This window comes from Meriones unguiculatus, assembly GCF_030254825.1.
Source record: "Meriones unguiculatus strain TT.TT164.6M chromosome X unlocalized genomic scaffold, Bangor_MerUng_6.1 ChrX_unordered_Scaffold_31, whole genome shotgun sequence".
NCBI classification, from domain to species: domain Eukaryota; kingdom Metazoa; phylum Chordata; class Mammalia; order Rodentia; family Muridae; genus Meriones; species Meriones unguiculatus.
The window spans coordinates 2279219-2306042 of record NW_026843707.1 but is presented as its reverse complement, the minus strand read 5'-3'; the positions used below and the strand labels follow the sequence as shown (position 1 = coordinate 2306042).

Below are 26824 nucleotides of genomic sequence, written 5' to 3'. Positions count from 1 at the left end.
TCTTATTGGCCTCTCCTTTAAGTTGGGGAAATTTTCTTCAATGATTTTGTTGAAAACATTTTCTGGGACTGGAGCAGGGAATCTTCTTTTTCCTGTATTCCTATTATTCTTAGGTGTTGTCTTTTTATGTTATCTTGAATTTCTTGTGCCTGGAGCCCAGTTCCGTGATGGCAGCTTGTACCCGCTGGTCTGTGAGACTTTTTCTAGAGAAAGACTGGGTGACCCACGTCAGTACTGTTTCCTTCCTTCCCTGTGGGATTTTCTCGCAATTGGGACTCCCAGTCTCTGGTGTTTTTTTGTGTCCACTGATCAGCCTGGGAAGGGGATCAGGATATACAGGCGTGTGGCTCTGGTCTGTTGACCTAGTGCCTACGTGACCAGGGATCTCTTCAGGATTCTGGATGGGTGACCTGAGAATGGACCCAACTGATTCCCACGCTCTGGGGTTTCCCTCTCACCTGGGAAACATGATCAGTGTTGTTTTACGGCCCAGAATTCAGTCTCTTTTTCGCTGTACAGAAAATGTTGTCCTGTTCCTCAGAAGCAGTGTTTTCCCGGTGCCGCCATCTTCTCCCCCTATGGCTGCTTTCTTATATAAATTAACCATACTTACATTGTTTGGAATTAGAGTTATATACTAAAAACAAGTAGCCAGAGTAGCCACGTTCTGGATTAAAGTTCTTCTGCAGGAGAATTTCATGACTTTTTCAGCAGGAGGAATGTATATCCATGAAAAATCAGATGCCTTTTGGCATGATTTGGAGGAGGCAAAATGTAGCTAATCTAGATTTTTGGGATTAACTTCCAGGATCTGGAGAGAACTGCCTGTCCCAAAGCTCAAGAAGAATTCCTTTAAAAAGTTGCCCAGAGAACTCCAGTGTAGCGGCTGAAAACCATGTTCAGGTGCATTTTTTAGGCTTCACAAAACAGAGCAGGGTTGCTAGAAGATCAAATGTTGGCTATTCATGTCAACTCAAGTGGCAGATATTCCCACTGCCAATTGCTAAGATACCTTTAGATCAGTGCTGTAATAATTTTGCCAAACCAGAGTGTTCACTGGGGATAACTCCTCCTGCCAGATCAGGTATATAAAAATTTAGCTGGAGAGAATCCCCTCTGGCAGAGCAGAGCTGTTACACTTGGCTTGGGGAAACTTTACCAGCAGCTGGAGCAACTTCTGTAGGTGAAGCCTTTCCTTCCAAGAGCTATAATACTTACATCAAAAATCATCATCACCTGATGTCCTGTAGAGTGTTTAAGAAGACTAATAAGAGAAACTCAACAATTAGCCCCCATTGGATGAAGTACAAGAATTGTGTCAGGAGTCTTTTAAACAAATTTGAGTCTGTAATAATAAAGTGACCCCAGATTCTCAACACACACACACACACACACACACACACACACACACACACACACAAATGCATTATTCTGAGAAACAAATGGGAGGGCTTTCTCTGAATCAGGCAAGGTCAACAATGGCCAATGTCATCCTGGCACATAGAAGTTTTAAGGGCTCTAGCATAGGAAAAGAAAAAAGAAAGAGGGGTAGTATCACTCTCCCAGAGAGGGTTTGGAGTGGCTGTCTTAGATTGACTAGGAAGAGAACAAACAATATGAGGCAGTAGGCTTTTCTTTATGTAGCCTAGTGCTATGTTGTAAGGTAGCATGCCTTTGGTCATGTAGCCTGGTAAGTTTGAGTGTTAATACCAAGACCAAAAGACAGTGATTGACAAATGTCATTCTGGTATCTACATGATCATGCTTACTCATAGTCATGTGTGCAATGAGTACAACACACACACATTCACACACGTAAATACATGTAATAATGTGCCAGAGACTAATGAATAGAACCCTTGAGTGTTGCAGTAAAAACTTTTTGATATGTACCCTATGGAAATACATCAACAACTATTCAAGGTTTGAGTTTTTCTGAAATATTTCTATTAAAGTATTTTAGAAATTTAACTTTGGGTACATCATGGTGAGAATGACACTTTATTACTAGGCAGTTAAAATCAGAAGGAATGCCAAAAATTCAAGGTCAGCCTGAATTACATAATACCTTTCATCCAAACTAGCTTACTTAGTAAGGAAGACTCTGTACCCAAAATCAAAAGAAAAAAAATTAAATTGAAATTACGAAAGCATTTAAAATGTTATAATTGTTTACTTTTTCCAAAGTTAAAATATCTCACTGTTGTGGATATAAATACGTTTTTATTTTAATCCTACATGTGGGATGTGGGACTGATTTAGATAGTTCACTGTAGCAAACTGTTTGCCTTGTGTGGCCTCTGAGAGGAGATTGTTGCCAGCAGCAGATAGTTCAAATCTGAGGAGTCTGGGAAAAGAATAAATGCTGGAGCCCAGAGAGTGTGGAGGAACTCTGAGAAAGAAGAGGCTGCTCCTTCTTGTTGCTGTTGATGCAGTGAGACAAGAAGTTGAAGATCTCCTGAAAGAGGATTAGACTGGCTCCAAGGAACGCAATCAGCAGAAAACAGCTAAGAAAGAAATCTGCGCCCCATCTTCCAAAAACTGTTCTCTTACCTGTTTTGGGTTGTTACAAGGGACAGGGGTGGAGTAGGGTAAAAGAGATATAAGAAATGTAAATAAAGGAGTTTTGAAAAAGTATGCCAACATCTCACACCATATTTTTTGTGGCTTTATAGAAGCCAGATAGTTTCATAACAATAAAAAAGACAGATAACTCAAAATAGCAATTAGAAAACCGAAAACCATTTCCAACAAGTGGTGTCTAACATGTTCATTGTTTACTCTGTACAATTTTTGTTACATTGACTTTTAATATGAAGGATCTGTGAGCATTGAGTAAACCATGTTAAGACTCATGGTCAGAAAAATATTCATGATCATTACAGGTTGTTTTTTTTTTTTTTAATCACAGTACATGTTTTGACATACCAATCAACAGATGACACCTAAAAGTTAGTGGTCTATAGCTGTACTTTCTATGCCATGATTTACTTAAGGAGAATTTGCTTCAGTACACGTGACTTGGTGATATCTTGAATTTAGTAAAACTTCACATCTCTAAGATACTCAGCCACTGAGAGGGATGATCCTCCTCTACTTCTTTCTGACACTAGCCTATCAGGTCTCATCAGGACTGGCTGCATTGTCTTCCTTTGAGGCCTAGAAAGGTTGCACGTCCCTGAGGGAGGTGATCAAAAAGCCTGGCACTGAGTGCATGCCAGAGACAGCCCCTGCACCCCTTATTAGAGACCCCACTTTGAGGCTGACTGTATGGGAAACATCTGTGCAGGGTTTTTTTGTTTGTTTTTTTTTGTTTTTTTTTGTTTTGTTTTTTTGTTTTGTTTTGTTTTGTTTTTAGGTCCTTTCCATACATGGTCCTTGGTTGGGGTATCCGTCTCTGCATGGTCCCTAGGGCCCAGGAACTTTCGCTTGGTTGGTCTCTTTTTTGAGTTCCTGTCACCTCTAGGTCTTTCTATCTCCCCCTTTTTTTCATAAAGTTCCATGCCTTCTTCCCAAAGTTTGGCTATGAGTCTCAGCCTCTGCTTCAATACCTCGATCAGAAGAGTCTATCAGAGGACATCTGTGCTAGGAACTTGTCCTGTTCCCTTTCCTCTCCTGTTTCCAATATCTGTCACATGCCTTTCTGAATGTGGATTGAGCATCTTCCCTAGAGTCTTCCTCTTTGTTTAGCTTCTTTAGGAGTATATATTTTAGTATGTTTTTCCTGTGTTATATGTCTAATTAGTTGAATAGGGAAGGGGCATAGGGAGAAAAGGAGGGGTGGGATTGGGAGGAAATGAGGGAGGGGGCCACAGCTGGGATACAATAAATAAATTGTCATAAATAATAATAAGAAGAAAGTGAAAAATTTAAAAATAAATAGGAGAGAAACCATTACCAATAAAGATGATAAAATTGAAACAAGTGAAAACTCAAAAAGAAGTAAAAGAATAGATCATTATGGTTCATATTGCAGGAAAAAAGTCTTAAGCTTGATGCTGCTGTTGAAAGAATTCATAAAACATATGTCCAGTATGACAAAACTGTATTTCTAATAGTATGGAGGCTTAAATTAGCTCTATCTTTGCTTTGTTTATTCCTTATGTGATAACAGATGTAATTTTTGATTGAATCAAAATAAGATTTTGGCATGTCAAGATAAAAAGATTCTCAGTACTGACTTTGCTTCATATATTGTTTCAGACTTAATTTCAAGTAATAGTTTTTTTCAGACAACTGTGTACATATTTATTCATAAAATACCCAACATTATAAAACAATAATTTAGGTTTCATTAACTTAATTTAGCATAAAATTAGCTTTATGTAAGGCCAAGTATAATTGGTTTTTAATTTATTTTATTAATTAGAGTTTATTCACTTTGTATCCCCCCTGTGGCTCCCTCCTTTTTCCCCTCCCAATGACATGCTCCCCTCCCCCTTCTCCACTAATGTCCCTCCCCAAGTCCACTGATGGGAGAGGTCCTCCTCCTTTTGCTTCTGATTATAGTCTATCAGGTCTCATCAGGAGTGGCTTTGTTGCCTTCCTCTGGGGCCTGGTAAGGCTATTCCCCTCTCAAGGAGAAGTGATCAAAGAGCAGGCCAATCAGTTCATGTCAGAGACAGTGCCTGTTCCCATTACTATGGAACCCATTTGGACACTGAATTGCCATGAGCTACATCTGTGCAAGGGTTCTACATTATCTCCATGAGTGGACCTTGGTTGGAGTATCAGTCTCAGAAAAGACATGTGTGCACAGATGTTTTGGTTTTGTTGCTCTACTTGTGGAGCTATTATCCCCTCCAGGTCTTACTATCTTCTTCTTTCATAAGATTCCCTGAACTTTGCCAAAAGTTTGGCTGTAAATCTCAGCATGTACTCTGATATCCTGCAGGATAGAAACTTTCAGAGGCCCTCTGTGATAGACTCCTGTACTCTTCCCTGTTTCCTCCCTCTGGTGATGTCCATCCTCTTTGCAATTCAGAATGGGTATTGAGCATCTTAGTCAGAGTCCTCCTTGATTAGTTTCTTTAGGTATACAGATTTTAGTATGTTTATCCTATATTATAATCTAATATCCACTTATGAGTAAGAATATACCCTGTGGGTCTTTCTGCTTCTGGGATATCTCAAAGAATGATCTTTTCCAGTTTCCACCATTTGCCTGAAAATTTCATGTTTTCCTTGTTTTTTGTTTTTTTGTTTTCTATTGCTGAGTAATATTCCATTGTGTAGATGAACCACAATTTCTGTATCCATTCCTCAACTGAGGGACATCTAGGTTGTTTCCAGCTTCTAGCTATTACAAATAGAGCTGCTAAAACATGGTTGAAAAAATATCCTTTTTGTATACTTGAGGATATTTTAGACATATGGTTAGGAGTGGTATAGCTGGTTCTTGAGGAAGTGTTATTCCTAATTGTCAGAGAAAGAGCCAGATTGATTTCCAAAGGGGATGTACAAGTTTACCTTCCCACCAGCAGTGAAATAGTGTTCCCCCTTTCTCCACGTCTTCTCCAGTGTGTGTTGTCACTTGAGTTTTTGATCTTAGCCATTCTGATGGGTTTAAGGTGAAATCTCAGGGTCGTTTTGATTTGCATTTCCCTAATGACAAAGACGTTGAATATTTCTTTGTTTCTTTGCCATTCGCTATTCCTTAATTGAGAATTCTCTGTTTAGCTCTGTACCACATTTGTAAATTGTATTAACTGATTTGTTGCTTTTTGACTTCTTTAGTTCTTTATATATTCTGGATATTAGCCCTCTGTCAGATAAAGGGTTGGTGAAGATTCTTTCCCAATCTGTAGGCAGTTGTTTTGTTTTAATGACGGTATTCTTTGCTTTACAGAAGCTTTTGAGTTTCATGAGGTCCCATTTATTGATTGTTGACCTGAGATATTGTGCAGTTGGAGTTCTGTTCAGGAAGTTGCCTCCTGTTCCAATGAGTTCCAGGCTTTTCCCAATATTTTTTTTCTTACAGGTTTAGTGTGTCTGGTTTTATATTGAGGTCTTTGATGCACTTGGACTTTACTTTGGTACAGGGTGATAAGTATGGATCTATTTGCATTTTTCTACATGTAGACATCCAGTTAGACCAGCATCATTTGTTGAAGATGCTATCTTTTACATTGTTTGTTTTTGGCATCTTTATCAAAACGCAGGTGTCTATAAGTGTGTGGATTGATTTCAGGGTCTTCTATTTGATTCCCTTAATCTGCCAGTCTGTTTCCATGTCAGTACCATGCAGTTTTTATTACTGTTGCTCTATAATACAGCTTCAAATCAGGGATGGAGATACCTCCAGAAGATCTTTTGTTGTACAGAATTGTTGTAGCAATTCTGGATTACTTGTTATTCCATATGAAGTTGAGAATTTTTCTTTCCAGGTCTGTAAATAATGGTGTTGGTAATTTGATGGGAATTGCATTGATTCTGTAGATTGCTTTTGGTAAAATGTCCATTTTTACTATGTTTATACCTCCAAGCCATGAACATGGGAGATCTTTCAATCTTCTGATATCTTCTTCTAATTCTTTCTTCAGAGACTGGAATTTTTTTTTTTTCATACAAGTCTTTGATTTGCTTGGTTAGGGTTACACCAAGGTACTTTATATCATTTGTGTCTATTGTGAAGGGTGTTGTTAGCCTAATTTCTTTCTCAGCCCTTTTGTCTTTTGTATACAGGAGGGATACTGATTTATTTGAGTTAATTTTGTATCCAGCTACTTTGCTGAAGGTGTTTATCAGCTGTAGGATTTCCCTGGTAGAATTTTTGGGGTCACTCAAGTATACATCATATTATCTGCAGTTAGTGATACTTTGACTTCTTCCTTTCCAATTTGTATCCCCTTGATCTCTTTCAATTGTCTTATTGCTCCAGCAAGAACTTCAAGAACTATGTTGAAGAGATATGGAGAGTGTCCCTGATTTCTGTGGGATTAATTTAAGTTTCTTTCTATTGAGGTTGATATTGGCTATAGGCTTCCTGTATATTTCCTTTACTATGTTTAGGTATGTGCCTTGTATCCATGATTTCTCCAAGACATTAAACATGAATTTATGCTGGACTTTGTCAATTGATTTTTCAGCATTTAAGGAGACGATATTGTGGATTTTATCCTTCAGTTTGTTTATATGGATAATTACATTTATGGATTTCCATATATTGAACCATCCCTGCATGCCTGTGGTGGAGCCTACTTCATTGAAGTGGATGATATCTTTGATGTGTTCTTGTATTTTGTTTGCAAGTATTTTGTTGAGTATTTTTGCATCAATGTTCTCACGGGAGATTGGCCTGAAATACTCTTTCTTTGTTGGGTCTTTGTCTGGTTTAGGTACCAAGATGACTGAGGCTTCATAGAATGAGTTTGGTAGTGTTCCTTCTGTTTCTATTTTGTTGAATACTTTGGATAGTATTGGTGTTAGCTCTTCTTTGAAAGTCTGGTAGAATTCTGTGCTGAAACAATCTGACCCTGTTCATTTGTTTCCCCCCCCCATTGGGAGACTTTTGATGAGAGCTTCTAATTTCTTAGGGGATATAGGCCTATTTAAATGATTTATTTGGTCTTAATTCATCTTAGGCAAGTGGAATCAATCAAGGAATTCATCTATTTCATTTAGATTTTCAACTTTTGTTGTGTAGAGTCTTTCTAAGAAAGACCTAATGATTGTTTAGATTTCCTCAGGGTCTGTAATTATGCCCCCCCCTTCATTTCTGATTTTGTTGATTTGGATAGTATCTCTCTGCCTTTTAGATAGTTTGAGTAAGTGTTTGTCCATCTTGTTGATTCTTTCAAAGAAACAGCTCTTGGTTTTGTTAGGCCCAGCAAGAGCCTAAATATAAGAAGGTATGAAGAGAACTCAGGAAACTAATCATCCATTGATGCAAAAACGCAAGAGGTTCCTCTTGACCATTGCGCAATGGGGTCACCCCTGCTGGTCAGCTAGGAGTGGCACCAGGAGACAAAGACCTTAGGTTTTTAAAAGACACAAGGCGGGAATCTCCTGGGGTTGCCTTCTTGGCGATTTGGGATTGGATGAGGTGTTTAACTTTTAAAATAATTGGTTAGTTCTGGTCACCCTTAGGTTCAGTCAGCCCTGTCGTAAATATCTGGTCTTCAAGTCAGTTTGGAAGTTCCTGCCATCCACAGTTAAAGATGGGAGAGTGATTAACTCATCCCAAGTCTGTTCTGAGGAGTGGGGGTTACAGGCTTCGGATCAAAGGTCAGGAGAAGGATTGGGGCCATTTGGTCCAGTTTCCAAACAAAGCCCATCTCACTGGTGCCAGCCGGTGATTTTCTCTCCATTTAGTAGAGATCTCTGCTTGTTTTCTTCCTTATCTCTGCCCTCACAGATGGCTAATGTCAGGAACGTCTACATTCCTCGGCTCTCTGGAGAAGCACTAAGAGGCTTTAATTAACATGGGCCTAAAACTTGCAAATATACATTATAAGGCCATTAAAGGAAACATAGGTTACAAAGTTAGTCTCATTCTTTCAGTTTCATTGATTCTTTTTTTATTCCTTAGAGCTTTTTGGTGAACCATTAAATTGCTTGAATGAGATGTTTCAAATTTCTTCTTAAAGGCACTTAGTGCTATGAATTTTCCTCTTAGCACTGCTTTTTGTGTCCCATAAGTTTGGTCATATTGTGCCTTCATTTTCATTGAATTCTATGAAGACTTTAATTTTTTTCTTTATTTCTTCCCTGACTCAGCTGTCCTTTAGTAGCGACTTGTTCAATTTCCATGTATGTGTAGCCTTTTTTCTATTTCTGTTGTCGAGGTTCAGCTTTAGTCCATGGTGATCAGATAGGATAAAAGGGATTATTTAAATTTTATAGTATCTGTTGAGGTTTGCATTATGACCAACTATATGGTCTATTTTGGAGAAGGGGCCATGAGGTTCTGAGAAGTAGGTAAATTCTTTTGTGATTAGGTGTAAGATTCTATAGATGTATGTTATGTTCATCTTATTCATGACCTTTGTTAGATATTGTTTCTTTGTTTAATTTCTGTTTTGTTGACCTGTCATTTGTTGAGAGTGGGGTGTTGAAGTCTCCCACTATTAATGTGTGGGGATCTATGTGTTGTTTAAGTTTTATTAATGTTTCTTTTACAAATGTGACTGCCCTTGTATTTGGGGCATAGATGTTTAGGATTATGATATCTTCCCGTGGAATTTTCCCTTGATGAGTATGAAATGTCCTTCCCCATCTCTTTTGAAAGATTTTGGTTGAAAGTCTATTTCATCAGGTATTAGAATGTCTACTCCTGCTTGCTTCTTGGGTCCATTTGCTTGGAAAGCTGTCTTCCACCCTTTACCCTCAGGTAATGTCTATCTTTGTGACTTTGGTGTGTTTCTTGTATGCAACAGATTGCTGGGTCTTGTTCATGCATCCATTTTGCTAATTTCTGTCTTTTTAATGGAGAATTAATTCTATTGATGTTGAGAGAAATTAATGATCAGTGGCTGTTAAATCCTTTGTTATTGATGTTGGCTGTGGCAATGTGTTTGTGTGCTTGAGTACTTTTTGTTTTGCTGTAGTGAGGTTAATTATTTCTTGTGTTTTCTTGAAAGTAGCTAGTTTTCTTGGTTTGTATTTTTTTCTTTTAATATCTTCTGTAATGTTGAATTTGTGTGTAAATATTGTTGAAATTTATTTTTGTTGTTGAATATCTTGTTACTCCATCTATGAGACTGAGAATTTTGCTGTGTATAGTAACCTAGACTGACATTTGTGTTTTCTTAGGGTCTGCATGAGATCCATGCTGGCCCTTCTGGATTTTTTTAGTCTATGTTTAGAAGTTAGGTGTGATTCAGATTAGTTTGACCTTATATGTTACTTGGCCTTTTTCCCTTGCAGCTTTTAGTAGTTTTTCTTTGTTCTGTATACTTACTGTCTTGATTACTATGTGGCAGTAGGATTTTCATTTTGGTCGAATTTATTGGGTGTTCTGTAGGTCTCATGTATTCTTATTGGCCTCTTCTTTCAGTTGGGGAAATTTTCTTCAATGATTTTGTTAAAAACAATTTCTGGGCCTTGTAGGAGGGAATCTTCTTTTTCCTCTATTCCTATTATTCTTATGTTTTGTCTTATCATGTTGTCTTGGATTTTTTGGACTGTTTGTGTCAGGAATTTTTTAGATTTAACATTTTCTTTGACAGATACAACGATTTCTTCCATTGTATCTTCCACACCTGAGATTATTTCTTCCATCTCTTGTAGTCTATTGGTTATGCTTACCTCTTTTTCCTGTTTTCTTCCCTAGGTTCTTTCTCTCCAAAATTTCCACCATTTGTGTTTTCTTTAATTTTTCCAATTCTATCTTCAGATTTTGAGCTGTTTTTTTTATTTCCTTTACCTGTCTGACTGTATTTTCCTGTCTTTCTTTCAGTTCCTTCATATGTTTGTTTGAACAATCCTCTTTTTTTTTAATTTCTTTCAGTGATTTAATTATTTCCTGTCTAAAGGCTACATACTGGATGAAGTGGCTGGGGAGGGACAAGATTGCTGCATGAGGGGAACATCCTGTGTGAAGAGCAGGACGTTTTCCATACAGTGACCAAGAGACTGAACTCTGGGCCCTAAAAGAACAGTGATTGTGTTTCCCAAGTGAGAGGAAACCCTCACAGTGTGAGAATTAGTCGGATCCACTCTCAGGTCAACCAGCCAGAACCCGAAAGAGATCCCTTGTTGTGCAGGCACTAGGTCGCCAGACCAGAGCCACACACCTGTGTGTCCTGATCACCTTCCCAGGCTGAACAATGGGCACAAGAACACCACAGTCACGAGAAAAACCCACAGGGAAGGAAGGAAATGGGACTGGCCACTTAGTCTTTACCTGGAAAAGGTCTCGCAGACCAGCATGTGTGAGTTGCCATCACTGAACTGGACTCCAGCCAGGAGCACAGAGACTTGCTGCGTGCCCAGCTCTCTGTCACAGGCAGAGCTGTGCACCCTAGGGGACTGGGAGTCCCTGTTGGGAGTAATCCCCACAGGGAAGGAAGGAAACGAGGACCCAAATTAGCTCATCCAGTATATACATATAAAAGGTCCCACAGACCAGTGGGCACGCACTGCCAGCCCAGAGACTTGCTGTGCACCAACTATTATCACAGACAGAACTGTGCACCCAAGGGCACCAGAAACTTGGAGTGCCTGTCGGGAGAAATGCCCAATCGGAACGAAGTAAAGGGGATGGACTTAGGCCACCCAGTATATCCCTGGAAAAGGTCCCACAGACAGGCCCAACCCAGGGATCTGCTGTGCACCAGCTAGCCTGCTGCTACCAGGAGAGCAGCAGTTTACCACTTGGGTATTGGGGAACAGAGCCCCAAGCTCAGAACTTCAGAAGCCTGGAATCCCTGAGATCAAAACCCAGATACTGGTACAAGAGGCAACCAGTTAGCCCTAACCTGGTTAAGAAAACTGACCAAACCATAGGACACTCATGTTACAGCAGCAGCCCACTAAATTTACAGCAAGAAACCCAGAAGCAGGGCAGCTGTCATCAGGACTTCTCCAGGTGAGAGGAGAGCCCTCTCAACTAACAAGGACCACAGTTACCGCTCAGGTCTCTATGACTGAAGTAATCTGTGGCAACTCCTGAAAAACACTAGCCATCCAGTGACTATACGCAAAAAGCTGAGAAGGCTTCTTTCAGGAAAACACATCCTCATGCCAAGAGGATTCTCTTCACAACAGGATTCCAGGAACCAGCAGGAACTATCTCCCAACACCTAAGATAGCTCAATGGGTAGAGGCTAGCATAAAAGCTCAACCAACAAAAGCCAGAGCAATATGGCATTTCCAGAACCCAGTTATCCAGGGGTAGGTAGCCCTGGACACCCCAGCATAATTGAAATTCAAGAAGATGATCTAACATTTATGCTCATGAAGAGGATAATAGAGGAAACAAATAAAATGCATAAAGACCTAGAGGAAGATAAAGCCAAACATACTTTTGCCATCCTTAAAGAACTAGAGGAAGATAAAGATAAAGAGACTATAGCCATCCATAAAGAAATACTGGAAGATAAAAACAAACAGATTATGGCCATCTGTAAAGAAATAAAAGAAGATAAAGAAAAATAGATTATAGCCATCCCTAAAGAAATAGATGAAGTTGTAGCCAAACAGTTTGTGGCCTTCAGAAAGAAAATACTTAAATCACTGAAAGAAATAAAAGAAACAGAGGATTGTTCAAACAAACAGCTGAAGGAATTGAAGGAAAAACAGAAAAATACAGTCATACAGGTGAAGGAAATAAAAAATGGCTCAAGATCTGGAGATAGAATTGGAAAAATTAAAGAAAACACAAATGGTGGAAATTTTGGAGAGAAAGAACCTAGGGAAGAAAACAGGAAAAACAGAGGTAAGCATAACCAATAGACTACAAGAGATGAAAGAAAGAATCTCAGGTGTGGAAGATACAATGGAAGAAATTGATGTATCTGTCAAAGAAAATGTTAAATCTAAAAAAATTCCTGACAGAGACAGTCCAAGAAATTCAAGACAACATGAAAAGAAAATAACAAAAGAATAATAGGAATACAGAAAAAAGAAAAGTCCTTCCTTCAAGGCCCAGAAACTATTTTCAACAAACTCATTGAAGAAAATTTCCCCAACAGAAAAAAGAGGCCCATAAGGATACAAGACACCTACAGAACACCTAATAAATTAGACCATAAAAGAAAATACTCCTGCCACATAATAATCAAAACAGTAATTATGCAGAACAAAGAAAAACTACTAAAAGCTGCAAGAGAAAAAGGCCAAGTAACATACAATGTCAAACCCATCAGAATCACACCTGACTTCTCAACAGAGGGTATGAAAGCTAGAAGGGCCTGGATGGATATAATGCAGACCCTAAGAGAACACAGATGTCAGCCCAGGCAAAACTCTCAGTCTTCATAGATGGACAAAACAAGATATTCAATGACAAATACAAATTTCAACAATGCCTACACACAAATCCAGCATTACAGAAGACACTAGAAGGGGAAATACAACCCAAGAAAACTAGCTACTTTCAAGAACACAGGAAATAATTAACTTCACTACAGTAAAAGAAAAAGCAACCAAGTCCACAACCATATAACCATAGCCAACATCAAAATCAAAGGATCTAACAGCCACTGGTCACTAATCTCTCTCAACCTCAGGGGACTCAATTTTCCAATAAAAAGACACAGACTAACAGAATGGATGTGTAAACAAGACCCAGCAATATGTTGCATACAAGAAACACACCTAAGTCACAAAGATTGACATTACCTGAAAGTAAAGGGCTGGAAGCTGGGTTTCCAAGCAAATGGACCAAAGAAGGAAGCAGAGTAGCCATTCTAATATCTGAAAAAAAGTAGAGTTTCAACCAAAATCATTCAAAAAGATGGGGAAGGATACTTTATACTCATCAAGGGAAAAATCCACCAGGAAGACATCACAATCCTGAACATCTATACCCCAAATACAAGGGCACCCACATATGTAAAAGAAACAGTGATAAAACCTAAACCACATATAGATCCCCACACATTAATAGTAGGAGATTTCAACACCCCATTCTCAACAAAGGACAGTCATCAAAACAGAAATTAAACAAAGAAACAATGTCTCTAACAGACGTCAGGAATGAAATGGACTCAACAAACACTTACAAACACAACACAAACACTTTTACTTACACCCAAACACAAAAGAATTTACCTCCTTCTCAGCACATCATAGAACCTTCCCCAAAATAGACCATATGGTTGGTCACAAAGCAAGCCTCAACAGATACAAGAAAATTGAAATTATCCCTTGTACCCTACCTGATCACCATGGAATGAAGCTGCACCTCAACAACAACAGAAATCGAAAAAAGCATGGAAACTGAACAACTTGCTACTAAATGACACCTGCGTCTGGGAAGAAATAAAGAAAGAAAATAAGTCTTCCGAGAATTCAATGAAAATGACGGCACAACATACCCAAACTTGTGGGCCACAATGAAAGCAGTGCTAAGAGGAAAGTTCATAGCATGAAGTGTCTTCAAGAAGAAAATCAAGAAAGCTCATTCAAGCAACTTAATGGCTCACCTAAAAACCCTAGAAAAAGAAGAAGCAGACACACCAAAAAGGAGTAGATGGCTGGAAATAATCAAACTCTGGGCTGAAATTAATCAACTAGAAACAAATAAAACAATTCAAAGAATCAATGAAACCAAGAGCTGGTTCTTTGAGAAAATCAAAAACATAGACAAGCCCTTAGCCAATCTAACTAAAAGGCAGAGAGACACCACCCAAATCAACAAAATCAGAAATGAAAAGGGGGACAAAACTGCAGACACTGAGGAAATCCAAACAATCATTGGGAGTACTTCTAAAGTCTGTATGACATGAAATTTGAAAATTAAATGAAATGGACAATTTTCATGATTGATTCGACTTACCAAAGCTGAATCAAAACCAGGTAAATCAATTAAATAGTCCTATATCCCCCAAGGAAATAGAAGCGGTCATTGAAAGATTCCCATTAAAAAAAAAAAAAGCCCAGGACCAGATGATTTCAGCCCAGAATTCTAGCAAACATTCAAAGAAGAGCTAACTCCAGTTCTCTTCATAGTATTCCACAAAATAGAAACAGAAGGAACACTATCAAACTCATTCTATGAAGCCACAGTCACCTTGGTACTTAAACCTCACAAAGTCCCAATAAAAAAGAGTATTTCAGGCCAATCTCCCTTATGAACATTGATGCAAAAATACTCAACAAAATATTTGCAAACTGAATCCAAGACCACCTCAAATATATCATCCACTATGGCAAAGTAGGATTCATCCAAGCTATGTAGGGGTGGCTCAGTATATGGAAATCCATCAATGTGATCCACCATATAAACAAACTGAAAGAAAAAAAAAACACATGATAATCTCCCTGGATGTCAATGAAAAATCATTTGACAAAATCCAACATCCATTCATGTTTAAAATATTAGAGAGATCAGAGATACAAGGCACATATCTAAACATAGTAAAGGAGATATACAGCAAGCTAATAGCCAACATCAAAGTGAACGGAGAGAAACTTAAAGCAATCCCACTAAAATCAGGGAAAAGACAAGGCTGCCCACTCTCTCCATATCTCTACAACATAGTGCTGGAAGTCCTTGCTAGAGCAATAAGACAGTTGAAGGAGATCAAGGGGATACAGATTGGAAAGGAAGAATCAAAGTATCACTATTTGCAGATGATATGATAGTATACCTGAGTGACCCCAAAAATTCTACCAGGGAACTGCTACAACTGATAAACACCTTCAGCAAATTGGCTGGATAAAAAATTAACTCAAAAAAATCAGTATCCCTCCTGTATACAAAAGACAAAAGGGCTGAGAAAGAATTAGGGAAACAACACCCTTCACAATAGCCACAATGATATAAAGTACCTTGGTGTAACCCTAACCAAACAAGTCAAAGTCTTGTATGAAAAAAATTTCCAGTCTCTCAAGAAATAATTAGAAGAAGATATCAAAAGATGGAAAGATCTCCCATGCTTATGGCTTGGCAAAAGTAACATAGTAAAAATTGCCATCTTAACAAAAGCAATGTACAGATTCAAAGCAATTCCCATCAAATTACCAACACAATTCTTTACAGACCTTGAAAGAAAAATTCTCAACTTCATATGGAATAACAAGAAACCCAGAATTGCTAAAACAAAACTCTACAGTAAAAGATCTTCTGGAGGTATCGGCATCTCTGATCTTAGGCTGTAATATAGAGCAACAGTAATAAAAACTGCTTGGTACTGACATAGAAACAGAACACCTGATCTTTGACAAAGATGCCAAAATCATACAATGAAAAAAAGATATCATCTTCAACAAATCGTTCTGGTCTAACTGGATGTCTACATGTAGAAAAATGTAAATAGATCCATACTTATCTCCCTGAGAAAAACTAAACTGCAAGTGGATAAAAAACCTCAACATAAAAACAGACACACTAAATCTCTAAGAAAAAAAAGTGTAGAAATGCCTTGAACTCATTGGCACAGGAGACAACTTCCTGAACAGAACACCAACAGCACCGGCTTTCAGATCAACAGTCAATAAAAAGGACCTCATGAAACTGAAAAGCTTCTGTAAAGCAAAGGACACTGTTGTCAGAAAAAAAAAAAAAGACAGCTGAAAGACTAGGAAAGTATCTTCACCAATCTTGTATCTGACAGAGGGCTAATATCCAGAATATATAAAGAACTCAAGAAGTTAAACAACAACAAATCAAGTAGTCCAATTAAGAATGGGGTAGAGAGCTAAACAGAGAATTCTCTGTAGAGGAATGTAGAATGGCAGAGAAACCCTTAATGAAATGTTCAGTGACCTTAGTCATCAGAGACATGCAAATCAAAACGACCCTGAGATTTTATCTTACAACCATCAGAATGGCTAATATCAAAAACTTAAGTGACAACACATGCTGGATAGGATTTGGAGAAAAAAGAACCCAGTTTAATTGCTGGTGTGAATGTAAAATTGTCCAACCACTTTGGTACTCAATCTGGCATTTTTTCAGATTGTTAGGAATAGTGTTTTGTCAAGATCCAGCTACACCACTCCCAGGCATATATCCAAAAATGTTCAAGTATTCAACAAGGGCAATTGTTCAACTATGTTCATAACAGCTTTATTTGGAATAGCCAGGAAATGGAAACAACCCAGATGTCCCTCAGTTGAGGAATGGATACAGAAATTGAGGTACATTTACACAATGGAATACTACTCAGCAATTAAAAACAAGGAAATCATGAAATTTGCAGCAAATGTTGGGACCTAGAAAAGATCATCCTGAGTGAGGTATCCCAGAAGCAGAAAGACACACACAGTATATACTTACTCATGAATGGATATAAGACATATAATATATGATAAACATACAAAAATCTATACAACTAAAGATGCTACTCAAGAAGGAGGTCTCTGGTTAAAGTGCTCTATCCTTATCCAGAAAGGCAAAGAGTATGGACATAATAAAAGGGGAAAAACAAGGAACAGGACAAGAGCCTACCACAGAGGGCCTCTGAAAGACTCTACCCTGCAGAATATCAAAGCAGATGCTGAGATGCATAGCCAAACTTTGGGCAGAGTGCAGGGAATCTTATGAAAGAAGGGCAAGATAGAAAGACCTGGAAGGGACAGTAGCTCCACTAGCAGAACAAAAGAACCAAAAACTCTGGACACAGCTGTGTATTCTGAGACTGATACTCTAACCATGGACCATCATGGAGATAACCTAGAACCCTGGCACAGATGTAACCATGGAGGCTCAGTGTCCAAATGGTTTCCCTAGTAATGGGAACAAGGATTGTCTGTGATTGGCCTGCTCTTTTATTACCTGCCCCTCAGAGGGCTTCAGCCTTAGCAGGCCACAGAGGAAGACAATGCAGCCACTCCTGGTGAGACCTGATAGGCGAGGATCAGATGGTAGGGTAGAAGGACCTCCCCTAGCAGTGGACTGAGGGAGGAGCATGGATGGTGAAGAGGGAAGGAGGTTGGGATTTAGAGGCAAAAAGGGGGGGTGCTACATGTGGAATACATAGAGAATAAACAGTAATTAATAAAAATAAAAATAAAATATTATGAAAAAAGAACGAATTTGAAGATATCAGGAGATGGAAGGATCTACTGTGCTCATGGATTAACATAGTGAAGTGATCATCCTGCCAAAAGCAATCTGGAGATTTGATGCAATTCCCATCAAAATACCAACACAGTTCTTTACTGAACTTGAAAGAAAAATTCTCAACTTCATATGGAAAAAAAGAAAAGAAATGCTAAAACTATCCTGTACAACAACAGATCATCTGGAGGTATCCCCATCCCTGATCTCAAGCCTTACTACAGAGCAATAGTAATAAAAACTAGATGGATATGGCATAGAAACAGAATGGTGGATCAATGGAATGGAAAAGAACAACCAGAAATAATCCCACACACCTATGGATACTTGATTTTTAACAAAGAATCCAAAATAGTACAATGGAAAAAAGACAGCATCTTCAACAAATGGTGCTGGTCTAACTGCATGTCTACAGGTAGAAAAATGCAAATAGATCCTGCAAAACTAAATTCAAATAGACTAACTAAAACTAAAACAAATAGACCCTGCAAAAACTAAATTCCAAGCGGATAAAAGACCTCAACATAAAACTAGACACACTAAACCTCTAAGAATAAAAAGTGGTGAAGTGTCTTAAACTCACTGGCACAGGAGACAACTTCCTGAACAGAACACCAACAGCACAAACTCTCAGATCAACAGTCAATAAAAGGACCTCATGAAACTGAAAAGCTTCTGTAAAGCAAAGGACACTGTTCTCAGAAAGATAGCAAACAAACACACACACAAACAAAAAACAACAGCTGAAAGACTGGAAAAGGATCTTCACCAACCCTGTATCTGCAAAGGGCTAATATCCAGAATAAGTACAGAACTCACGAAGTTAAAAAGCAACAAATTAAGTAACCCAATTAAAAAAATGGGGTACAGAGCTAAACAGATAATTTTCTGTAGAGGAATACAGAATAGCAGAGAAACCCTTAGAGAAATGCTAAATGTCCTTAGTCATGAGGGAAATGCAAATCAAAACAGTGCTATGATTTTACCTTACACCCATGACAATGGTTAAGATCAAAAACTCAATTGAGAACACATGCTGGAGAGGATGTGGAGAAAGGGGAACCCTCCTCCATTGCTGGTGGGAATGTAAACTTGTACAATCACTCTGGAAATCAATCTGGCACTTTCTCAGACAAATAGGAAAAGCGCTTCCTCAAGGTCCAGCTACACCACTCCTAGGCATATATCCAAAATATGCTCAAGTATTCAACAAAGGACATTTGCTTTATTCATAATGGCTAGAACCTGGAAACCATCCAGATATCCCTCAGCTGGGATGGTTTCAGAGGAATGGTTACAGAGGTGGTGTTTCCTTTACACAATGGAATACTACTCTGCAATTAAAAACAAGAAATAATGAAATTTACTTGTAAGTGGTGGGATCTAGAAAAGATCATTCTGAGTGAGGTATTCCAGGAGCAGAAAGACACACACAGTATATACTCACTTATAAGTGGATATTAGGCATATAATATAGGATAAACATAAAAAAAAATCTGTACACCTAAAGAAGCTAAGCAAAAAAGAGGAGCCTGGGTAAGATGATCAATCCTCACTCAGAAAGACAAATGGGATGGACACTGGAAGAAAGAGAAAACAGGAAACAGGACAGGAGCCTAACACAGAGGAACTCTGAAAGACTCCACCCAGCAGTGTATCAAAGCAGATGCTGAGACTCAAAACTAATCTTCGAGCAGAGTGCAGGGAATCCTATGAAGAAGGAAGAGATAGTAAGACCTGGAGAGGACACCAGCTCCACAAGGAGAACAACATAACGAATATATCTGGGTACAGGGGTCTTTTGGACTGATACTCCAACCAAGAACCATGCATGGATATAACCTAGAAGCCCTGCTCAGATGTAGCTCATGGCAGCTCAGTGGCCAAGTGGGCTCCCTGGTAATGGGAACAAGGAATTTATCTCACATGAACTCAGTGGCTGGCTCCCTCTGAGGGCTCCCTCTGAGAGCTCCTTCTGAGGGGGAAGCAGCCTTGCCAGACCATAGAGGAGAACAATGTAACCAGTCCTGATGAGACCTGATAAGGTAGGGTCAGATGGAAGGGGAGAAGGACATCCTCTATCAGTCATGCGGGAGGGATGGTTTGGGAGGGAATGGGGGAGGGAACTATAGCTGGGATACAAAGTGAATAAACTGTAATTAATATAAATATAATTAATTAACATAAATATAAATATTAAAAACCTCATTGGAAAAAATTTTTAAAAAAGAAACTCTATTGGGATGATGGAGGAATTTCAGTGACTTGATGGACAAGTAGAAAGTGAAGAAACTGTGGTTTTATTTAGTTGAAGTCCATCAGTTCTGAGATATTTTCCTTGTGTGACAGGAAAGATAAAAATGGGGAAAAGGATGCCGTGCAGGTTTAAGACTTTCTCTTTTTGTAAGGAAAGTAATGAACTACAGTTGAGTCAGGGCATGAAAGTAAGATAATATTTAGGGTTCTAGATAAGAACAGAGTTGCTCCTAGGGGCTGTTAGCTTTAATCATATGTTATGAGAGGCTGTTGTGTTGCAGGTCTCTGCCTACCATTTGCCAGAGCATCGTAGCACTGCCCTGGTGAACCAAGCTGCCATGCTATGAATGATTCTTTATTTTGAACCTTCCATTCTTCACACCCACCCAGCAAAAACGAGAAAGATCATGGATGAGTATTTTCCAGATAACTGGGCAATTATTCCTCCCCCTTTTGTAAATTTGTCACATATTTAGCTTCCTGGGGCCAAGTATGTTATACACAACTGTAATGCATCTTAGAGCTCAGAGGCAGGAGGATCAAGAGCTTGGGATCATTTTAGGGAACATAGTGACTTGAAGGCCAGTTTGGGTGGGCACAGAGATGAGGAGGACATGGAAGAAGTTAGGGGAAGAGAAAAGCATAATCCAGTTACATTGTGTGGAAAATTTTATTTAAATTTAAGCCGGGGCTGAAGAGATGGCTCAGTAGTTAAGAGCACTATCTGCTCTTCCATAGGTTTGGAGTTCAAACCTCCATGTGTAATGGAATGTGATTCCCTCTTCTAGTGTGCTTGAAAGCAGAGCACTAATACACATGAAATAAATAAATAAATCTCTTTTTTTTTTTATTATGTTTTATTTTGAGACAGAGTTTCTCTGTGTAGCCTTGGCTGTCCTAGATTCAGTTTGCAGACCTGGCTGGCCTTGAACTCACAGAGATGCACCTGAGTGCTGGGATTACAGGTGTGAGTCACCATGCCCTGCACAAAAGAAATAAATCTTTAAGAAAAATTAAACAGAAATAAACAGAACCCCTTTACACCTTTTTTATTTTTTTCTTTTATTTATTGTGCATGCTTCCATGTGTGGAGGTCAGAGGACAGCTTGGGAAGTCATTTCCTTCTGCCATATGGTTCCCAAGACTTGAACTCTGTTCCTCAAGCTTGTTGGCAGGCACCTTCACCTCCTGAGCTACCTTTCCAGCCCCATTCTTTTGCCTTTAACCCAAAAGCTAAAAAAATGTTAGAAATAATTGGCCACAAGAATAACTGCAACAAAATTGTCCTATGTAGTGAGAATTTTATGAATCGTGACATGAAGAACTATGCAGTTAGTAAAATAATAAAAAAATTCTAAGCAAACAGTATTTTTCTTAAAATAGATACTCTGAAAGTAAAACTATATATTGAAATTATTCTTAATTTGGCTATTGGGAATAAAAGCCAGGGCTGTTCATTCTTTCTGTTTTGTAAATAACGGTCAGCCATTTATAAACTTAAGCTAGCAGATGTCACCTAATTAGTCAAATTTTAAATAGAAACTTTACTTTCACAATTTTACCTGTAATATGACTCTGCTAGATTTCTTAAGGTTTAGATTACTGCAGGGAAGTCTTCATAACATGTAAACTTTGTTTTATGTAAAACTGTTGACACACCTATTACATATGAAATGTTCTAGAGCGAAGACTTTTTACCTCTGGTGTTAGTCCTTTTAATCAAGCAATCAGTATAACGTTTTAGGCAGGTTTATACAACAAGGCAGGTGTATCCATGCAGTAACCAGATCTTAAGGGCCAGTAATTAGCATCATAATACAAGCATCAGTCCAACCCCTAACAGAAATCTTACAAACTATTTTCTCACTATACTGCAATTTAATTTTAATTAAGCATTAACTGAAAAGATGCATTTAGCCCAGGAGGAGGAGGCGGTGGTGGTGGTGCACACCCTTACTCCCAGCATTCAGGGAGGCAGAGGCGGGTGGATCTCTGAGTTCAAGGCCAGCCTAGTCTACAGAGTGAGTTTCAGGACAGCCTGGACTACATAGAGAAACCCTCTTTCAAAAAACCAAAAAGAGAGAAAGATGTGTTTTAAATGTTTGAGAAAAAATACATAGCCAGATGGCTTTTTTATAAAAGAGGAATCATGAAATTAAAACAAACAAAAACAAGAATTGTGCAATATGAAAATGTTACACAGCAAAGTTTGTGGGAAATGGGTAAAACTGCTCTTAGAGGGATTTAGTATGTGAAATTTACTTTGTGGAATGCAAGATTAAAAGTTAATAAATAAGGCCAGAGTGATGACTCAATGGTTAGGAGCCTGGCTGCTCTTTCAAAGGACTTGAGTTTGATTCAGGGCACCTGTATGGATGGAAACTCACAACTACGCATAATTTCAGTTCCAGGAGTTCTGACACCGTTATCTGGTCTCAGTGGGCAACAAACACACACATGACATACAGATATAAGTACAGGCAAAACATACATTGACATAAAATAGAAACTAAAAATCAGTTAGTGTTGACATCAGTAGATTTGTTGGAAAGTTCTCAAGAGTCCTCATTGATTTTAAAAGCTGTGTGACCATGAGTGTGCATGCTTGCATGTGTGTATGTGTATAGTAAATCATGCACAAATGTCAGAGTTCAAGAGATCAAATCTAAGTAACCAGGTTTGATTGCTTTTTTTTTATTTTTTATTTTTTTTCGCTGAGTCATCTTGCTAGCATAAAAGTTAAGAGCATAAAAGTAATTAAGAGGATTGAGCATCTTACCCAGGTTCCTCCTTCTTGATTAGCTTCTTTAGGTGTACAGATTTTAGCATGATTTTCCTATATAATGTCTAATATCCACTTTTAAGTGAGTATATACCAGAAAGGCAAACAGGATAGACATCAGAAGAGGGAGAAAACAGGGAACAGGACAGGAACTCTGAAAGACTCTACCTTTCAGGGTATGAAAGCAGAGGCTGGGACTCATAGCCAAACTTTAGGCAGAGTGCAGGGAATCTTATGAAAGAAGAGGGAAATAGTAAGACCTGGAGGAGAAAAGAACTCCTCCAAGGAGAGAGGAAAAAAAATCTGCACCCAAAGGTCTTTTCTGACTCTGATAGTCCAACCAAGGACCATTCCTGGTTGTAACCTAGAAATCCTGAACAAATGTAGCCCATGGCAGCTCAGTGTCCAAGTGGGTTCCTTAGTAAAGGGAACAGGGACTATCTCTGACATTAACTCAGTGGCCTGCTCGTTGATCACCTCCCCCTGAGCAAGATGTAACCTTACTAGGCTGCAGAGGAGGACAATGCAGCCAGTCCTGATGAGACCTGATAGACTAGTAACAAATGAAAGGGGAGGAAGACCTCTACTATCAATGGACTGGGGGAGGGATATGGGAGGAGAAGAGAGAGGGAGGGTGGGATTGGGAGGAAAGAATGGAGGAGATTATAGCTGGAATACAAAGTGAATAAACTTTAATTAAGAAAAATATAAATAAATTAAAATAAAGTAATTAAGAGACCTGAGCTGGCTGTAATGGTGCCAGAGAGACCTCATCTCAAAACAAACAAACAAACAAATCAAATGCTTTCTTTTACTAGATACTTCTTTTCTCTTTCCAGTAATTTTCCTCATCTATGAATCTAGTACTCAGCAGCTGGAAGAAAAGGTTTATCTCAGTTACTTTGCCATGAATAGCAAGCATGTCACTCTTACTCCAAAGAGTTCTTCCTTATGTTTCTTTGGAGAACCCAAGGTTTCACTAACATTAATTGAAACTGGAAAAAGACGACAGTTTTGTGCATAACTTTGCATTTCTCCAGCCCTTTTCTTGATGGAAGTAAGTACTGTACAAATACTGAGTGGCTGTCCCTTCTTCCAGGTGATCAGCATTTACAAGGGCATCACTGTTAATCTAGCTGATGCTTAGGAACCTTACAAAGCTGCAATCACTGCTCTAAACAATATCCTGGACCTCCCAAACATCAAAGAACAGGTAGGTTTGGTGAGTAACCATGTGTGTCAAGCCTAGCATGTAGAAAATGAGCTTGGCACATTTTCCATGGAATTTGGAAGATGTGCTTCCACATTTCTTACTTCATGACTAAAAGACAAAATCTGTACATCAGTTATTTATACATTTTCAACTTGGGTGGTAGAGGAAATTAGAAAGATTCAGTACCTAAAATGAGTCAGTATGAGGAGACCACAGTGAAGTCCAGTTTGTGAAGACCATGTCCTGCAGAGCTGGCCTGAAGTTTTTAGCAGTAGGATGAATGCTGAGGTGAAAAAAAAAATACTGCTATTTTATTACTGTAATTTAAGTCATATTTTCTGGTGCACAATTGATTTGTTTAAGCATAAGACTCTATACTCATTTCTGAATTATGTGCCTATATTCTTCTTTGGGAAGAATGCCAGGCAAAAGTAAGTAGCTGAGCAGACAAAGGGATATAAATAAATTCCCTTATTCAAGCATGTATTTAATATTTCTTAGTGTGTTCTCCTGCCAGGCTCTCTGGGTCATATAGTTTCCACTATACATAGAACAATATTGACTCTAAAACTTCTGTCATGTTTTCTTCAAGTCACTTGAATCCTTTCAAAAATGCTCAAAATGATCTCAGTGTTGGTGTTTCTTCTAAAGGAGTGTTAAGGAAAGTGGATTTGATGCCTACTGGTGACAAAGAATTAATTATTTACCACTCAAATTCTTTTACACTTTTGTATTTTCTCATTTGTGACATTGTAAGAGGTTTCTTTGGAGCTTTCAACCAAATTGATTGGATTAGGAAGGTTTAACATTGGACCCTTTTTGTAGTAAAAGGAAATGTCCAGGAATCTAAAAGATTAGTTAGAACCGTCAAAATTTTGATCTTCTGAGATGTACTTTCTATTACTCTTCATATTCCTGTGGACATCTCATCCTTTATCTGGAGTGGTGATCCCAGCACTCAGAGGGCTAAGGTAGAATCACTATGAGATCAAGGCCAGCCAGGGCTATATAACAAGACCCTGATTGAAAATTCCATAGTCTGATATTTGAGTGTGTCTGCTCTGCTCTGTATTTGTCAGCTGAAACCAGAACAGTCAACTTAGGCTCTGTCTCTGTGCCTCCTTTCCATCCAAGCTAAGAGTTAAAGGGCTCAAGCCAACAGACTGGTGTATGCCTTTACTCCCAGTACTCATGAGACAGAGGCAGTCAAATCTCTGTGAGTTTAAGGCCAGCCTGGTCTACATAGTGAGTTCCAGGATAGCCAGAGCTGGATGTTGAGACCCTGTCTCAAAATACAAAAACAAAACAAAGAAAGAAATAAGCAAACAAAAATGTTGGAAGGGATCAGAGAAATATCACCCATTCCAATTCAGTATTAAACAAAGAAAACAATATACAGAGGGATAAATCCACCAGTGTTTAACCACACCCCAAACTAGAATTGAGTCTCAAAATTTTAAGTACTATATTGTTTTTAAAAAGGTTAATGAAACCAGTCTTGGTGACATACACCTTTAATCCCAGTACTCTGGAGGCAGAAGCAGGTGGATCTCTGTGAGTTCAAACCTCAGCCTAGTCTACATAGCAAGTTGCAAGCAACATCCTGAGACTGTCTCAAAAAAGAAAAATCCAATACACCTGTTGCTGTTAGCACTGTATCTATAATTCACATTATTACCTCATATAGAAATAAAGAAATATATTTAAAAAGGGAAGAATGGGGCTGGGGAGATGGCTCAGAGGTTAAGAGCACAGGCTGCTCTTCCTGTGGTCCTGATTTCAATTCCCAGCAACCACATGGTGGCTTATAATCATCGATGATGAGATCTGGTGCTCTCTTCTGACCTGCAGGCATACCTGCAGGCAGAACACTGTATAAATAATAAATAAAAAAGAGAAGAGGGACGGGAGGGTTGAATTGTTAGATAGAGAAAAGAAAAACTTGCATTTGTCAGGGGATTCAGCTGAATCTTATTCATTTTCAAGATAGCTCTTCCTCTATATAATTCCAGTTTTTTTGTTTTGTTTTGTTTTGCAAAGACAAGCAAATATTGTAGTGTCAACTGAAGAGTGCGAGCTCAGGTGCAGCAGTTTCTGAAAGAGGTTTACTTGAGGTAGGAGGTGGTTCTGGACAGTATCCAAAAGCTGCTGAACTGCCTCAGAGATTGCAATGTCACCATCCATTGGCTAATGCTTCACACAGTAGACTCAGGTAATGCACACAAGGGAGCTTTTTATCCTGCCCACCTAAAGCTCTGTGCAGCTAGGGTCTGGTAACAATGTAGAACATTCAGAAGAAGGGGGGCCTTGCAGGGGAAGCTGTTGACTACTTAAGGTAGTGATTTTTGTATCAATATGGAGAGATCAGCTGCCCTCTGGTACAGATGTCATCTGTCAGGCACTGGTAGGTGGCTCGGAAACATGAGGACTTCGGGCTCCTATGTTCAAGAATCTTGTCACTTATGGCACTGGGTAGTCAGTTGTGAAGATATAAAAAGGGGTAACTGCAGAATAATGACAGGTACAATAATGCCTCTACCCACCTTCTTCAACGATGCCCATGCGTTCATCCCTAGAACCTCAGAGGGCATGTGGAAGAATGAGGATGTTGTTAATCTGCTGACCTTGAAGTCTGAAACTATGTTAGATTGTCCCCATAGATCCTGTGTAATGCAAAGAGCCATAAGGCAGGAGAGTTAGGCAGGAAGATCAGAAACAGAAGTGGCACAGGCATATATGACTTGACCAAACAGTTCTGACTTACAGGTAGAAAGGGCTTATGCTAAGGAGTTCAGGGAGCCTTTGGAAGGTAAAATGGGCAAGCTAAGCAATTTCCCTCTGATTTAGGGCTACTTACCCTTTGTGGTATTATATGGTATGATGCTGTCATCTATAACATAGC

General features: G+C 38.8%; 1 pseudogene; it reads left to right on the top strand.

Moving 5' to 3' along the window:
- Positions 1-20031: 20031 nt before the first annotated feature.
- The window catches only part of LOC132651542 (WASH complex subunit 5-like), a 38097-nt pseudogene continuing 31304 nt past the window's right edge, over positions 20032-26824 (top strand).